The following is a 17,452-nucleotide window of genomic DNA, read 5'->3' on the forward strand; positions in this document are numbered from 1 at the left end:
TTCTTTCTATTTTTTGTAACCATTAACCATCCCCACCTCCTTTCATCCCCGCACTACCTTTCCAAGCCAGCCTCTGACAACCATCCTTCTATTCTCAATCTCCATGAGTTCAATTATGTTGATGCTTAGATCTCCATAAAGTTGTTTCAGCTCCTTATATATTCTAGTTATTAATTCCTTGTCAGATGAGTAGTTTGCAAATATTTCCTCTCATTCTGTGGGTTGTCTCTTCACTTTGTTGATTGTGGCCTTTGCTGTGAAGAAGCTTTCTAACTTGATGTAATCCCATTTGTCCACTTTTGTCTTGGTTGCCTGTGCTTGTGGGGTACTACTCAAGAAATTTTTGCCCAGACTAATGTCCTGGATAGTTTCCCCAATGTTTTCTTGTAGTAGTTTCACAGTTTGAGATCTTAGATTTGAGTCATCAATCCATTTTGATTTGATTTTTGTGTAGGGCAAAATATGTGGGTCTCATTTCATTCTTCTGCATATGGATATCCAGTTTGCAAAGCACCATTTATTGAAGAGACTACTGTTTCCCCAGTGTATGTTGTTGGCACCTTTGTCAAAAATGAGTTCAATTTAGGTATGTGGATTTGTTTCTGGCTTATCTACTCTGTGTCATTGGTCTATGGGTCTGTTTTTATGCCAGTACCATGTTGTTTTGGTACTATTGCTTTTAGCATAATTTAAAGTCAGTTAATGTGATTCCTCCAGTTTTGTTCTTTTTACTCAGGAGAGCGTTGGCTATTCTGGGTCTTTTGTGATTCCATATAAATTTTAGTATTTTTTTTTCTATTTTTGTGAAGAATGTCATCGGTATTTTGATAGGGATTACATTAAATCTGTGGTTTGCTTTGGGTAGTATGGACATTTTAACAATATTGATTCTTCCAACTCATGAACACGGAATATTTTTTTGTATGTGGGTGTGTCCTCTTCAGCTTCTTTCATCAGTATTTTATAGTTTTCATTGTAGAGATCTTTCACTTCTTTGGTTAAGTTAATTCCTAGGTATTTAGTTTTATTTGTGGCTATTATAAATGAGATTACTTTCTTCATTTCTTTTTCAGATTGTTGACTCTGGCATATAGATATGCTATTGATTTCCAGATATTGATTTTGTATCCTGCAACTTTACTGAGTGTGTTTGTCTGTTCTCATCATTTTTGGTGGAGTCTTTGGTTTTTTCCCAAATATAAAATCAAATCATCTGCAAACAAAGGTAATTTGAGTTCTTCCTTTCCAATTTGGATGCACTTTGGTAAAGTTAATTCAGAGGTATTTAGTTTTATTTGTGGCTATTGTAAATGGGATTACTTTCTTGATTTCTTTTTCAGATTGTTGATTCTGGCATACCGATATGCTATTGATTTTTCTATATTGACTGCTCTAGCTAGGACTTTCAATACTGTGTTGAATAACAGTGAAAGTGGATATCCTTGTGGTGTTCCAGATCTTACAGGAGAGGCTTTCAATTTCTTCCCATTCAGTATGACACTAGCTGTGTGTCTGTGATTTATGGCTTTTATTATGTTGAGGTATGTTCTATCTATACCTAGTTTTTAGGGGGTTTTGATGCTAAAGGGATGTTGAACTTTATCCAATATATTTTTTTAGCATCGGTTGAAAGGATCATGTGGTTTTTGTCTTTCATTCTGTTGACATGATACATTACACTAATTGATTTCCACATGTTGAACCATCCTTGCATACCTGGGATAAATCCCACTTGGTAGTGATGAGTGCTTTTTCTAATGTCCTGTGGAATTCAGTTTGCTAGTATTTTGACGAGGATTTTTACATCAATGTTCATCAGAGATATTGGCCCGTAGTTTAATTTTGTATGTGTCTTTGGTTTTGGTATCAGGGTAATACTAGCCTTCTAGAATGAGTTTGAAAGTACTCCCTCCTCTATTTTTTGGAAAAGTTTGAGTAGGATTGATACTAGTTCTTCTTTAAATGTTTGGTAGAATTTAGCAGTGAAGCCATCAGGTCCTGGACTTTTCTTTACTGGGAGACTTTTTAATATGGCTTTGATCTGATTCCTTGTTATTGGTCTGCTCATGTTTTGAATTTCTTCATGGTTTAATCTTGGTAGTTTGTATGTGTCTAGAAATTTTTTCATTTCTTCTAGATTTTCCAATTGTTTGGCTGATAGTTGCTCATAGTAGCTGCTAATAGTCCTTTGAATTGCTGTCATATCAGTTGTAATGTTTATTTTTTTACCTTTTATTTTATTTGTGTTGGTCTTCTCTCTTTTTGCTTAGTCTGGCTGAGGGTGTTTCAATTTTGTTTATCTTCTCAAAAAATCCAGCTTTGTTTCATTAATCTCTTATATTGTTCTCTTCATTTCAAAATAATTTATTTTTGCTCGTATCTTCATTATTTCTTTTATTCTACTAATTTTGGGTTTGGTTGCTGTTGCTTTATAGTTCTTTAATATGCAGCATTAAGTTAGTTATTTGAAGTTTTTTTCTTTTTGATGTAGGCATTTATGGCTATAAGTTTCTCTCTTAGTACCGCTTTCACTGTATCCCATAGATTTTGGTATGTTGGGTTTCCATTATCATTTATTTCAAGGAAAATTTCAATTTCCTCTTTAATTTCTTCATTGACACACTGGCCATTCAGGAGCATATTGTTTGATTTCCAAGTGTTTATATAATTTCCAAAATTCCTCCTGTTATTGATTTCTAGTTTTATTCTATTCTGTTCAGAGAAAATGCTTGATATTATTTCAATTTTTTGAATGGTTTAAAACTTGTTTTGTGATTTAACATGTGATCTAACATTGAGAATGATCTATGTGCTAAGGACGAGTATGTGTATTCTGCAGCCATTGGATATGTTCTGTAAATATCTATTAGGTCCATTTTTTCTATAGTGCAGATTAATTTTGGGGGTTCTTTGTCGATTTTCTCTCTGGGAGATATGTCCATTGCTGAAGGTGGGGTGTTAAAGTCTCTAGCTATTTTTGTACTGAGGTCTCTCTCTCTTTAGCTCTGATAATATTTACTTTATATATATGGGTGCTCCAGTGTTGAGTGCATATATATTTATACTTGTTGTATCTTCTTGCTGAATCAGCCCCTTTATCATTATATAATAACTTCTTTACCTCTTCTTATAGATTGTATCTTAAAATCTATTTTGTCTGATATAAATACAGCTGTTCTTGCTCTTTTTTGGTTTCCATTGGCATGGACTGTGTTTTTCTGTCCCTTTATATTTAGTCCATGTGTATCTTTATAGGTGGAATGTGTTTCTTGTAGGCCACAGATCACTGGGTCTTGTTTTTTCATCCATTCAGCTACACTGTTTCTTTTGATTGGGTAATTTAGTCCATTTACATTCAGTGTTATTGATAAGTATGAACTTATGCATTTTGCTATTTGTTTTCTGGTGTTTTGTTGTCTTCACTTCCTTCTTTCCTTTCTTCCTGTCTTCCCTTTAGTGAAGATGATTTTCTCTGATGGTGTGCTCTAATTTATTGCTTTTTATTTTTTGTGTACTTATTGTATGTTTTCTAATTTGAGGATACCATGAGGCTTGCAAATAAAATACTGTCTTACAACCTATTATTTTAAACTGATAACAACTTAACACTGATTGCATAAACAAACATATATGCAAAAAGTAAACTCATAAAAACTCCACACTTTAACTTTGTCCACCTGCTTTTTAACTTTTTATTTTTTCTCTTTATGTTTTATTTTCTATCAACGTCCTGAAAAGTTGTAGTTATCGTTTTTGGTTGGCTCATCACTTAGTCTTTCTACTTAAGACAAGAGTAGTTTACACACCACGATTACAGTGTTACACCATTCTGCGTTTTTCTGTGTGCTTGTTATTGCCAGTGAGTTTTGTGCCTTCTGATCATTTCTTCCTGCTCATTAACATCTTTTACTTTCAGATTGAAGAACTCCCTTTAGCGTTTCTTGTAGAACAGTTCTGGCATTGATGAAGTCCCTTTTTATTGGGGAAAATATTTATTTATTCTTCATAATTGAAGGATATTTTCACTGGATATGCTATTATAGGGTAAAAGTTTTCTTCCTTTAGCACTTTAAATATGTCATGCCACTCTTGCCTGGCCTGTAAGGTTTCTGCTGAAAAGTCTGCTGCCAGATGTATTGGAGTTCCATTGTATATTATTTGTTCTTTTCTTTTGCCACTTTTAGACTCCTTTCTTTATGCTTGACTTTGGGAGTTTGATTATTAAATGCCCAGAGGAATTCTTTTTGGGGTTGAATCTGCTTGGTATTCAATAACCTTCTTGTACTTGAATGTGGGTATCTTTCTCTAGGTTTTGGAAGTTCTCTGATATTATCCCTTTGAATAAACTTTGTACTCTTGTTCTTTTCTCTACATCCTCCTTATGGCCCATAACTCCTAGTCTTGCTCTTTTGAAACTGTTTTCTAGATCTCATAGATGTCCTTCATTGTCTTTTGTTCTTTTTTCTTTTGTCTCCTCTGTGTATTTTCAAATAGCCTGTCTTCAAGCTCACTAATACTTTCTTCTGCTTGATTGATTCTGCTATTAATAGACTCTGATGCATTCTTCAGCATGTCAATTGTATTTTTCAACTGTAGAATTTCTTCTTGATTCTTTTAAATTATTTCAACCATTTTATTAAATTTATCTGATAGAATTCTGAATTCCTTCTGTGTGTTATCTTGGATTTCTTTGAGTCCTTAAAACAGCTACTTTTGAATTATCTTTCTGAAAAGTCATATATCTCTCTTTCTCCATGATTGACTCCTGGTACCATATTTAGTTCATTTAGTGAGATCGTGTTTTCCTGGATGGTGTTGATGCTTGCACATATTTGTTGGTGTTTGAGCATTGAAGAGTTAGATATTTATTATAGTCTTCACAGTCTAGGCTTCTTTGTGCCTGTCCTTCTTGGGGAGGCTTTCCAGGTATTTGAAGGAACATGAGCCCCAAGCTCAATATTGCTGTGATTTTTGCAGACTCATAAGGTACCACCTTGGTAGTCTTGGATAAGATCCGGGATAATTCTCTAGATTACCAGGCAGAGACTCTTGCTCTTTTCTCTTACTTTCTCCCAAACGAACAGAGTGTCCCTCTTTGTGTTGAGTAACCTGGAACTGGGGATGTGGTGATGCAAGCACCCCTGTGGTCACCACTACTGGGGCTGCACTGGGTCAGACCTGAAGACAGCACAGCACTGGGTTTTTCCCAAGGCCCTTTCCTTCAGGGCAGCGAGCTCCCCCAAGACCAGGAATGTCCATAAATGTTGTCTGGGAGCCAGAGATTAGACTAACTAAATCTTAGCAATTTATCTGATGTTCTGTTCCACTGCGGCTAAGCTGGCACTCAACCCACAATACAAAGTCCTTCTTGCTCTTGCCTCTCCTTTCCACAGGCAGAGGAGCCTCTCACCGTGGCCACCGCCACCACTGGTCCATGGGGAGTTCTACCCAGGCCACTGCTAATATTCACTTAAAGCCCAATGCTCTTCTATCAGCTTTTTGTTAATGTTCCCAGGACTAGGACTCATCCTTCAGGGCAGTGGACTCCCCTCTGGGCCAGGACATGTTCAGAAATGCTGTCCAAGTACCTAGGCCTGGAGTTGGGGACCCCAAGAGCCAGACTGTTGTTCTACCCCTCGGTGGCCAAGCTGGTAGCCAAGGTGCAACACAAAGTCCGTTTTACTTTTCTTTCTGCTTTTCTCAAACTGAAGGAGTCTTTCATCCTAGCTACCACAGCAGAGTCATTCCTGAAGCCTGCACATCTCAGAGTCCAAGGCCCACAGTGTACTCCCTGGGTATCACTGCTGCTTATTCGGGCCCAAGGGCTCTTTAGTCAGCAGGAGATAAATCCTACCAGGACTGGGTCCTTCTCTTCAAGGCAGTGGGTTTCCTTTTGTCCAACGGTGTGTCTAGAAATGTTGTCTGGGACCTGGGGTCTGGAACCGGGGCTTTATGACTCTACCCTGATATCCAAGATATAAGACAATGTCTTCTTTACTTTTTGCTGTCCTCTTCTTAAGCAGAAGGGAGGAGTCGCTTTCATTGCTGTGAGATGCACTGTCTGGATTTGGGGAAGGCATGGCACAAGCATTCCCTTAGCTGCACCAGCTGGTGTCTTCCTAGGTCACATGCCACCTTGGTCCACTGGCTCTAAGCAGAGCCTAGCACTAGGAGTTGCCTAGGAATTGCAGTCCTTGTGTCCTAGATTGCCTTTCAAGTTGACCCAGGACCCCAAAGCAGTTCAGCCCACAGTGACAAGGCTTGCTGAGAAACTCAAGTTCTGATCATCGGAATGGGCAATTCTCCTTCGGCTAGGGCTAGTCAATAGCTGTCTTCATGCACAGGTGCTGGCTGAGCCTAGCATGGCTTTATTCTCCTCTGTGACAGGGTGGCACTGCATTCCATGTAAAGTCTCCCAGTCGCTGTGCTCTCCCTGCCCAAACTGCACATAGTCTTTCTTTGAGCCACATGGCTGCTGGTGGGAGATGGGAGAAGGTTGGTCTCTCTTGCCCTTCTCAATGCCTCTTTCAGTGATATCAAGTCAAAACTAGGTACTGTGATCCTGCATCTGATTTTTGGTTCTTGTGATGCCATGGTGCTTTTCTATGTGCAGATAGTTCTTAAAATTTGGTGTTTTGGGTGGTGGAGTGGGGCGAATGATGTAGGCTTCGATTCCACCATCTTGCTGTGTCCTCTCTCATTGTTTTAATTTGCAATTCCCTAGTGATATGTGATTTTAAGCATCTTACTATGTGCTTACTTTTTTATCTGTATATCTTCTTTGGTGAAATCATGTCTTTTGCCAATTTTTAAAATCAAGCTTTCTGTTTCCTTAGTTTTGATTTTCGAGAGATCTTTATATGTTTTGAAAAACGATCTTTTATCAGATGTGTCTTTTGCAACTATTTCTTCTCATCTGTTGCATGTCTTCTCATGTCATGACATTGTCTTTCACAGGGCAGAAGTTTTAAATTTTAATAAAGTCCAGCCTGCCAATTATTTCTTTTCTTGATCATGTATTTGGTTGTATCTAAAAAGTCATCACCATACCCAAGGTCTTCTAGGTTGTCTCATATGTTATCTATAAGAGTTCTAGAGTTTTGTATTTCACGTTTAGGTCTGTGATCTATTTTGAGCTAATTTTTATGAAGCATTTAAAGCCTGCTTCTAGATTCATTTTTTTTTTCCATGTGAGCGTCCCACTGCTCCAGCACCATTTGTGAGAAAGACTGTCTTTGCTTCACTGTATTTATTGTCTTTGCTCATTTGCCAAGGATCGGTAGCTATACTAATGTATATCTGTTTGTGGGCTTTCTATTCTATATCATTGATGTGTTTGTCTGTTCTTTCACCAATACTACATTAATTACTGTAGCTTTATAGTAAGTCTTGAAGTTGGTTAGTGTGAGTTTCTAACTTTGTTCTCATCCTTCAATATTGAATTGGCTATTCCGGGATTTTTTCCTCTCCATGTAAACTCTGGAAACAGTTTGTTGATATTCACAAAATAACCTGAGGGTATTTTTATTGAGATTGCACTGAATCTGTAGATCAACTTGGAAAGAACTAAAATCTTGATAATATTGAATCTTCCTATCCATGAACATGCAACACTTTTCCATTTATCTTGTTCTTCTCTTTCTTTCAAGAGTTTCGTAGGTTTTCTTTCATATAGATCTTGTACATATTTTATTAGATTTGTACCTAAATATTTCATATTTTTGAGTGATAATGTAAGAGGCATTGAAAGTGATTGCCTTTTGTATATTAACTTTCTGTAATCACATGTTAGTTCCAGGAGTTTTTTTGTTGATTTGGGGAGATTTTCTACATGGATGATCATGATATCTGAAAATAAAGGCAGTTTTATTTCTTCCTTCTTATTCTGTATACTTTTTTTTCTTATTTTGTATTAGCAAGAATTTTTAATATGATGTTAAAAAACCAGTAGTGAGAGGAGACATTCTTTTTTTGTTTTTTTTTGAGATGGAGTCTTGCTCTCTCACCCGGGCTGGAGTGCAGTGGCACAATCTCAGCTCACTGCAACCTCTGCTTTCTGGGTTCAAGTGATTCCCCTGCCTCAGCCTCCCGAGTAGCTGGGACTACAGGCGCGCACCACCACCCTCGGGTAATTTTTTGTATTTTTAGTAGAGACAGGGTTTCACCATGTTGGACAGGATTGTCTGGATCTCCTGACCTTGTGATCTGCCTGCCTTGGGCAGTGCTGGGAATACAGGCGTGAGCCACTGCCCCTGGCCGAGACGAGACATTCTTGCCTTATTCTTGATGTTAGGAAAGCTTTGAGTTTCTCACTATTATGTACGATTTTAACTACACCTTTTTGTAGATGTTCTTAATTTAGTTGAAGAACTTCCCTCTAGCCTGTTGAGCGTTTTTTATCATGAATGACTACTGGAAATAGTAAAATGTTTTCTCTGCATCTACTGATAAGAGCATGTGATTTTTCTTCTTAAACTTGTTGATATGGTGGATTATGTTAATTGATTTTTGAATGTTAAACCAGCCTTGCATAACTGGGATAAATCTGACTTGGTCATGGTATATAATTTTTTTTTTTCGTTTTTTGAGAGACAGAGTTCTACTCTGTCATCCAGGCTGGAGTGCAGTGGTACGATCTGGGCTTACTGCAAACCTCTGTCTCCTGGGTTCAAGCAATTCTCCTGCCTCAGCCTCCTGAGTAGCTGGGACTACAGGCACATGCCACCACACCTGGCTAATTTTTGTATTTTTAGTAGAGATGGGGTTTCATCATGTTGCGGAGACTGGTCTGGAACTCCTGACCCCAAGTGATCCACCCACCTTGGCCTCCCAAAGTGCTGAGATTACAGGTGTGAGCCACCATGCCCAGCTTCTTTTTGTACATTGTTGAATTTAATTTGCGAATATTTTGTTGAGGATTTCTACATCTGTGTTTATGAGATATATTGGTCTATAGTTTTCTTTTCTTTTAATGCCTTCACCTGTTTTGCTATTAGGGTAATTCTCTCCTTACCGAATGAGTTAGGAAGTATTCTCTTTGTTACTATCTTCTGAAAGAAATTGTAGATCACCGGCCTAATTTCTTTTTTGGATGTTTGGTAGAATTCGCCAACAAACCCATCTGGGCCTGGTCCTTATTGTTTTGGGAGGTTATTAATTATTCATTAAATTTTTAAATAGATATAGTCCAATTTAAATTATTCATTTCTTTTTATGTAAATTTAGACAGATTGTGTCTGTAGGTAATTGGCAACCTATTTCATCTATGTTGCCACATTTGTTGGCATACAGTTACGTATAATATTTCCTTGTTATCCTTTTAAAGTTGATCAGATCTGGAGTGATGACCCTTCTTTCATTTCCAATATTAACAATTTGTGTCCTCCTTTTTTTCTTAGTCTTAGTAGATGCTTATTAATTTTGTTGATGTTTTCAAAAACAAGCTTTTGGTTTTGTTGATTTTCTCTGTTGAATTCCTCTTTTCAATTTCATTGATTTCTAGTTCAATTTTTGTTCTTTTTCCTGTTAAATTTGGGTTTATTTGTTCTTGTTTTTCTTGTTTCCTCAGGTGGAAGCTTAGATGAATGATTTTAGGTTTTTCCTTTTGTATATATGCATTCAGTGCTATAAATTTGTTTCTAATAACTGCTTTTACTGCATCCCAAAATTTTTCACAAGTTGTATTTTTATTTTCATTTAGTTCAAAATATTATAAAATTTCTTTTGAAGGTTCATATTTGACTCTTGTGTTATTTGGAGTATATTGTTTAATCTTCAAGCATTTTGGGATTTTCTCAAAATATTTTTGTTATTGATTTCTAGTATAATTCGTTTTGTGGGTAGCGAGCAGACCTTGTATGAGTCCTATTTTTTGAATTTTAAGTTGTGTCTTAAGGTCCAGAATATGCTCATTTTGAATGTTCCATGTGATGTTGATAAGAATGTGTAATCTAATCTTATCGGATGAAGTGATCTATAGATGTTAATTATATCCAAATAACTAGTGGTGCTGTTGAGTTTGACTATATTCTTACAGCTTTTCTGCCTGCTGGATCCATGCATTTATGATAAAAAAGTTTTTAAAGTCTTCAACTACAATAGTGGATACATCTGTTTATCCTTGCAGTTATATCAGCTTTTGCTTACAGATTTTGATGCTGTGATGCTATCTTCATACACTTTAAGGATTGCTATCTCCTCTTGGAGTACTGACCTCTTTACCATTATGTAATTCTTCTCTTTATCTCTGATAATCTTCCTTGACCTGAAGTTTGCTGTGTCTGAAATTAAGACAGCTACTTCTGCTTTGCTTTAGTTTCCTATGAACACCATATAATTAGGTCTTATATTTTTAATCTACCCTGACAATCTCTGTCTTTAATTTTTTTTTTATCCTTTTTTTAGAGATAGCCTCACTGTGTTGTCTAGGCTGGACTCAAACCCCTGAACTCAGGGGATCCTCCCTCCTTGGCCTCCTGAGTATCTTGGACTACAGGTATGCACCACCATACCTGAATTCTGTCTTTTAATTGGTGTATTTACACTGCATACTTTTAAAGTGATTGCGAATATAGTTGGAATAATATCAACCACATTTGTTACTGTTTTCTCTTTGTTACTCTTGTTCTTTTTTCCTATTTTTGTCTTCCTCTCTTTTTCTGCCTTTTTTAGTTTTAATTTAGCATTTTATATCATTCCATTTTCTCTCCTTTCTTAGCATATCTGTTGTACTTCTTTCTTTGTACTTTTCTGTAGCAGTTGTCCTAGAGTTTGCTATGTATATTTACAACTAATCCAAGTTTCAGATAACGCTATCCCATTTAATGAGTCATGCAGGTATTGAATAATAACAAAGTAATTCTAATCTCTTCCTCCCTTCCTTGTGTCATTGCTGTCATTCATTTCACTATACACTATTTCTATGCAAACATACACAAGCATATACATGTATATTTATAACAAATCATTCATTTCACTATGCACTACTTCTATGCAAACATACATAAACATATACATATGCATATATAATATATCATCTAGTATATAGCATATATAATGTCTTATGTCATCAGATACATTGTTGCTATTATTTTGAACAATCTGTTATCTGTTAGAACACTAAAAATAAGAAACACAAATTTTTTTATTTTTACCTTCACTTAATCCTTTTGTCGGTTGCTCTTTCTTTATTTAGTTCTGAGTTTTGGGCCTATGTCATTTTTCTTCTCTCTAAAGCAACAGTCTTCAACTCCGAGGCCATGGACCAGAATCAATCTGTGGCTTGTTAGGAGCTGGGCTGCATAGCAGGAGGTGAGTGGTGGCTGAGCGAGCCTTACCGCCTGAGTTCCACCTCCTGTCAGATCAGTGGTGGCATCAGATTCTCACAGAAGTACGAACTCTATTATGAAGTGTGCATGTGAGGGATCTAGGTTGTGCAATACTTGTGAAAATCGAATGCCTGATGATCCTAGGTGGAAGTTTCATCTGCCCGTCATTCCTGGTCAGTGAAAAAATTGTCTTCCATGAAACCAGTCCCCGGTGTCAGAAAGGTTGGGGACTGCTGTCCTAAAGGAACTCTTTTAACATTTCTTGTGAGGTGTGTACTATCAACAAATTCTCTCAATTTTTATTCATCTGAGAAAGTGTGTATCTTTTGAAGGATAATTTTTTAGGATACAGAATTCTAGGTTGGTGGGTTTCTTTCTCTTAAGACTTTAAATATTTCACTCCACTCTCTCTTTGCTTGCATGGTTTCTGAGAAGAGGTCAGGTGGGTGTAATTTTTATTTTTGCTTCTCTTTATACAAAGTGTTTTTTCCCTCCTGGCTTCTTTCAAAACTTTTTGTTAGTCTTTCATTTTCTGAAGGTTGAATATAATATGTCCAGGCGGTGTGTGTGTGTGTGTGTGTGTGTGTGTGTGTGTGTATTTGCATTTATCTTGCCTGGTGTTCTCTGAGCCTCTTGGATTTTTGATTTGGTATCTGACATTGATTTGGGGAAATTCTCAGTCATTTTTGCTTCAAATATTGCTTCTGTTCCTTTCTCTCTTCTTCATTGTTTTTTTCATTACATGGATGTTACCACTTTTGTAGTTGTCCCACAGTTCTTGGATATTCTGTTCTTTTTTTTTTATTTGCAGTTTTGGAAGTTTCTATTATTATCTCCTCGAGCTCGAGATTTTTTTTCTCATCCCTGTCTTGTCTAGAATGAGCCTGTTGAAGGCATTCTTCATCTCTGTTACAGTGTTTTTGGTCTTTAGTGATGCTTTTTAATTCATTCTTACAATTTTCGTCTTTCTGCCTACATTACCCATCTGTTCTTGTATGTTGTCCTACTTTTTCATTAGAGCCCTGTATTAGTCCATTTTCACACTGCTGATAAAGGCATACTCAAGACTGGATAATTTATGAAGAGAAAGAGGTTTAATAGACTCACAGTTCCACATGAGTGGGGAGGTCTCACAATTATGGTCAAGACAAAAGGCAAATCTTACACAGTGAGAGGCAAGAGAGAAAGAGAGTCAAGTCAAAGTGGAAACCCCTTATAAAACCAACAGATCTTTGAGACTTATTCAACACCACAAGGACAGGAGGGGGAGACTGCCCCCATGATTTAATTATCTTCCAATGGTCCCTCCCACAACACGTGGGAATTATGGGTGCTATAGTTCAAGACGACATGTGGGGTGGGGACACAGCGAAACCATATCAAGTCGTTAGTATATCATAGTTATCATAATTGTAATAAATTTCCCATCTATAGTTCTGACATCTCTGCCACGATTGATCTGGCTTGTTCAGTGTCTTAAAGCTTTTTTTTTTTTTTTTTTGCCTTTTAGTATGACTTGTAATTTTTTGTTGAAATGTGGATGGAATGTACTGGGTGAAATAAATTCCGGTTTATAGATCTTTATTAGTGTGGTGATCTGGTGTGGGGGAGAGGTAGTGTTGGTTGTATAATTACTTCTGTTTTGGTGAGCCTGTGCCCTTGGTCTGTGAAATTCACCAGTGCTTCTAATATTCCCCCACCCCACCTAGCATGTAGAACAAAATGGCTAGTGGGGGCTGGAGATGGGTATTTCCCTTCCTCCAGGTTGGTTAGGCTCTGAGGAAACTCCAGCAGGTTAGGCTGTGGTAAAATTGTTTTACCTGAGGGCAGACCTTGTTAAGAACAGAAAGCTCTGGCCTATCTCGAAATGTTTACTTCAGCCCCTCAAGCACTGCCTCCATTTCCAAGCCAGAAGCGGGAGGGGATTTTTCTCTACTGTTCGCCTTGAGGACCTGACAGAATTCTTGGAAGTAAAGCTCACAAAAGTGTGGGAGTCCTCTTATGACTGAGTCCCCCTGGAGTTTTTAACTCTCAGACTAGAAGAGTTAATTGTATTAATATTTCAGTTAGTTCAGGTTTTTTCTTGTTGTTAGGATGGACTGGCCACTTCTAAGCACCTTACATGCTGGTGTGGAAAACAGAAAAAGCTCACTTTTGAAGACATACAGCAACTGACTTGGACTTGACTATGCTCAATGCCTTATGAGAGTAAATCAGCAAAAAATGTGTGACATAATTACTCAATACCATCAATTACATATAGATATCAGAGAGATATACAGTTCTACACATAATGTTGATTTAAATAATGAATGAAATGGCAAGCCTTGATGGACCCACAATAGGACAAAAAGCTGAGTTTCATTTATGAGTGGTATAGTTGTAATGTCACAGCATTCCAGCGTTCTTCTTAAACAAGGCTTTGCGTTCTTTATTGCCTTGATGACAAGGAAGATGATGGTAATGATCATGATTACGGTGGTAATAAACCAACTAACTCTCAATGCACACTTATTTTGTAATGAGTGCTTACTCTGTTTCAGGTACGTGGTAATATCCTGAAGTATTGTCCTAAGTATTGTCATATTTAGTCCTCACTATAATGCTGTAAAGTAGTGATGAATTCTTATCTTACTGACAAGAAACTAAGCCTAGAACATGCCTAAGATATTTGAATTATCCAAGCTCATACAGACACAATATTGTAGACTTGTGCCTTCTGCTTCAGTTTGTCAACACTTCAGAGATTAAAACGTTAACCACTTTAATCACTATGTCAGAATTAGAGAACTGAAAATAAAGGTGATCAAAAACTACTTTAAAAAAAGGCCACAAACATATTTAGATGCATAAAATGCAATAGCCGTTGGCAAAGTTAGAAAAAGAAATAGTAAATTTTAGTAATTTCATATCAATTAACTAAGGATTATTTGTTTTACCTGATCCATCAAAAAGAGATATCAATTAAAAAGAATAATTAACACAATTTATTTTTTTTATTAAATTTATTAATCTAACACAATAAATTTATTACTTATTACATGTATTATTATTTAATAATAACCCAAAGTAGCTGGGATTACAGGTGCACACCACCATGCATGGCTAATTTTTTGTATTTTAATAGAGACAGAGTTTCACCATGTTGCCCAGACTGGTCTCGAACTTCTGAGCTTAGGCAATCCACCCACCTCAGCCTCCCAAAGTGCTAGGATTACAGGTACGAGCCATGGCACCTGGCCACAATATTATTTAAATATTAAATCAACTCCAAGCATGGTAAATCCAAAGAAATTCATGCCCTGGCACTTCATAATCAAGCTGTTGAACCTAAAGACAAAGAAAAATAAAAATCTTGAAAGCAAACTATTCTTCAGGAATCCAAGTGAAATAAAGACATTTTTAGATGAAGAAAAACTGAGTAGATCTATTCTGAAGAATTGCTAAAGGGAATTCTTCAGAAAGAAAGGAAATAATAACAGAAGAAAGTTGAAACATAAGAAGTGATGAAAGAGATGAAAATGATGGCTATCTGGATAAATATAGTAGACTATTCTACTATTGAATTATTTAGCATAGGTTTTTCAGTTGAAGGCAAAAATTATAACATTATCTAATAAGATATTCAATGTGTAAATGTAATGTAAAAGACAAGTATAACAAAAAAGGAAGGCAGCTAAAGGGATCTAGGTGGTGGCTAGAATTTCTGCATTTCACTTTGTGTGGTAAAATATTGATTCCAAGTAGATGGTAAAAAGTTAAGTGTGTGCATTGTAATCCCTGGAGCAACCACTGAAAAGCAAATCAATGCAAATTCAAATTATTAAAATATGATGAATGACAGTGGAATAATAAAAAATTTGCATAATCCTAAAGGAGGCAGGAAAAGAGAATAGGAGGAAAAACAACAACAACAAAAAACCAACAGAACAAACAAAACAAGGAATAAATGAAACATCTATATCAAAAGATATCAACAATAACATTATATGCAAATGGCCTAAATGTGCCAATTAAAAGACAGAGATTGTCAGAATGGATTAAAAAATACGAGCCAAGTATATGCTATATTCAAGAAAGTTACTTCAAACATAATATTGGTAGATTAAAAGTAAAGAGTTGGAGAAAGATATGCCATAGAAACTAATCAAAAGAACTGGAGTGGCTAGATTAATATCACATAAGGTAGACTTTAGAACAAACAAAATTACCAGGGATAAAGGGAAACATTATATAATGATAAAAGAATCAACTCATCAAGGATAAATAAGAATTTTAAATGTGTATGAATCTAACAACAGAGCTTCAAAATACACAAAGCAAAACCTTATAGAATTGAAAAGAGTAATTGACAATTCACAATTATACTCGTAGAATTCAACACTCTTATTTCAGTAATAGAGCTAGTAGACAGAAAATCAGTCAGGACATAGAAGAATTGAAATGATGTCATCAACTATATAAATCTAATTGACATTTATAGAGCCTTCCACTCAACAACAGCAGACTACTGCTTTTCCTGTTATCTTGTTACTGTTTTTCAGTTTAATTCTCTTACGGCCAGAAATTTTACTTTGAGTGATTTCACTTCTATCAAATTTAATAAAGTTTGTTTTGTGATCCTGAATGTGGTTTATTCTGGTGAATCTTCAAATGCACTTGAAAAGAGTATAATCCTATAGAAAGCAGAATGGGTAGGTTAATGAGTAGAGATGGTGGTTTAGGAGATAGGGTATAACTCTATAAAGCAGGAGGGAAGAAAATATGCTGAGTTGGTAGTGAAGAAAGGATAGGAATGAAACTTCAGAGTAAGTATTATGGGTGTTACATAGAACACAGTCCTAAGTGATTCCAAATTTTAAAAACTGATATAGAAGAACGTAAGTTTTCATGATTGTACAGTATATTTAGGGGCATTTGCCATTTCAGGTATGTGAGCAGAAAAGCCAGATGATCTGACGACATAGTAAAAAGATAAGACGTCAAAAATGCTGACGTTCCTAGTAAGAGAAAAACTGAAATGATGTATCTTGGTGTCTAGGTTGGAGGTCAGCAAGAGAGGCCATAAAGGGAATGATGGACTGGGAGAAAACTGAGAAGTCAGAGGACTCCATATTGTCAAGGGATAGGAGAGCAGACATAGAGGGGAAAGGTAAAGGACTAATATTTGCATTATTGTAAATTACTTGTGGCTATTTATCGGTGTAAATAGTTTTTAATCAATATGACAAATTCTTCAAATGAGTATAGATAACAAAAATGCAATTAACTATTACATGAGAAAAACTTTATTATTTTTTAAGATTGACAGTTGTAACACATTTATTTATTTGTTTTAGGGACAGGGTCTTGCTCTGTTGTCCAGGCTGGAGATCAGTAGTGAATCACAGCTTGCTGTGACCTTGAACACTGGGGCTCAAGTCATCCTCCTGCCTCAGCCTTGAAAAAAATTTATTAATAGCATGTTTGTCCTATCATAGATATCTTACTACTTTAAACCTGCTTAGAAAACACCTCTTTTAACTTACATATTGTGCTAAATAAGATGGGCAGTGATATTTAGCTATTGTGGTTGCTTATGAATACAAGTGCTATGGAGGTGGAATGAATGCAAAATGGATAAAAAGTTAACCATGTGGAACAATGCGTTTAAATACAGAAGTACAAAGAATGTGGCTTATTGTCCATATGACTAACATATTCCCAGGATTTGAACAGAGGTTAAAGAAAATAGAATGCCTATTGGTACAGCTAAAAAAATTCCTTTGAGATTAAAGTACATTTAAGCAACTATGTACTATTTTACTATAATGGTCCAAGTTTTTTGCCTGTGAATAACTGGGATGTAACTTAAGTGAGAAGTCAAATGAGAAGGCCTGATTTAATGTTAAATTAGATAGAGCTCACTTATTTATAAATTCATAGAGCAGCATCAATCTCTGTAACAAAACCCACTGAAATCAATCAGTTTGCCAGTACTAAATATGGAGTGTTCTTCAGTATCTGGATCTGTCTACATATTTATATTTATCTCTTGATATTCATTCCTTCTGTTCCTTCTCTAGTGGCACTAAACTGCATGCAGTTTTCTTTTTTTCTTTCTAGAGACATGGTCTCACTTTATT

Source organism: Symphalangus syndactylus, chromosome 1 (assembly GCF_028878055.3).
Source record: "Symphalangus syndactylus isolate Jambi chromosome 1, NHGRI_mSymSyn1-v2.1_pri, whole genome shotgun sequence".
Lineage (NCBI taxonomy): Eukaryota > Metazoa > Chordata > Mammalia > Primates > Hylobatidae > Symphalangus > Symphalangus syndactylus.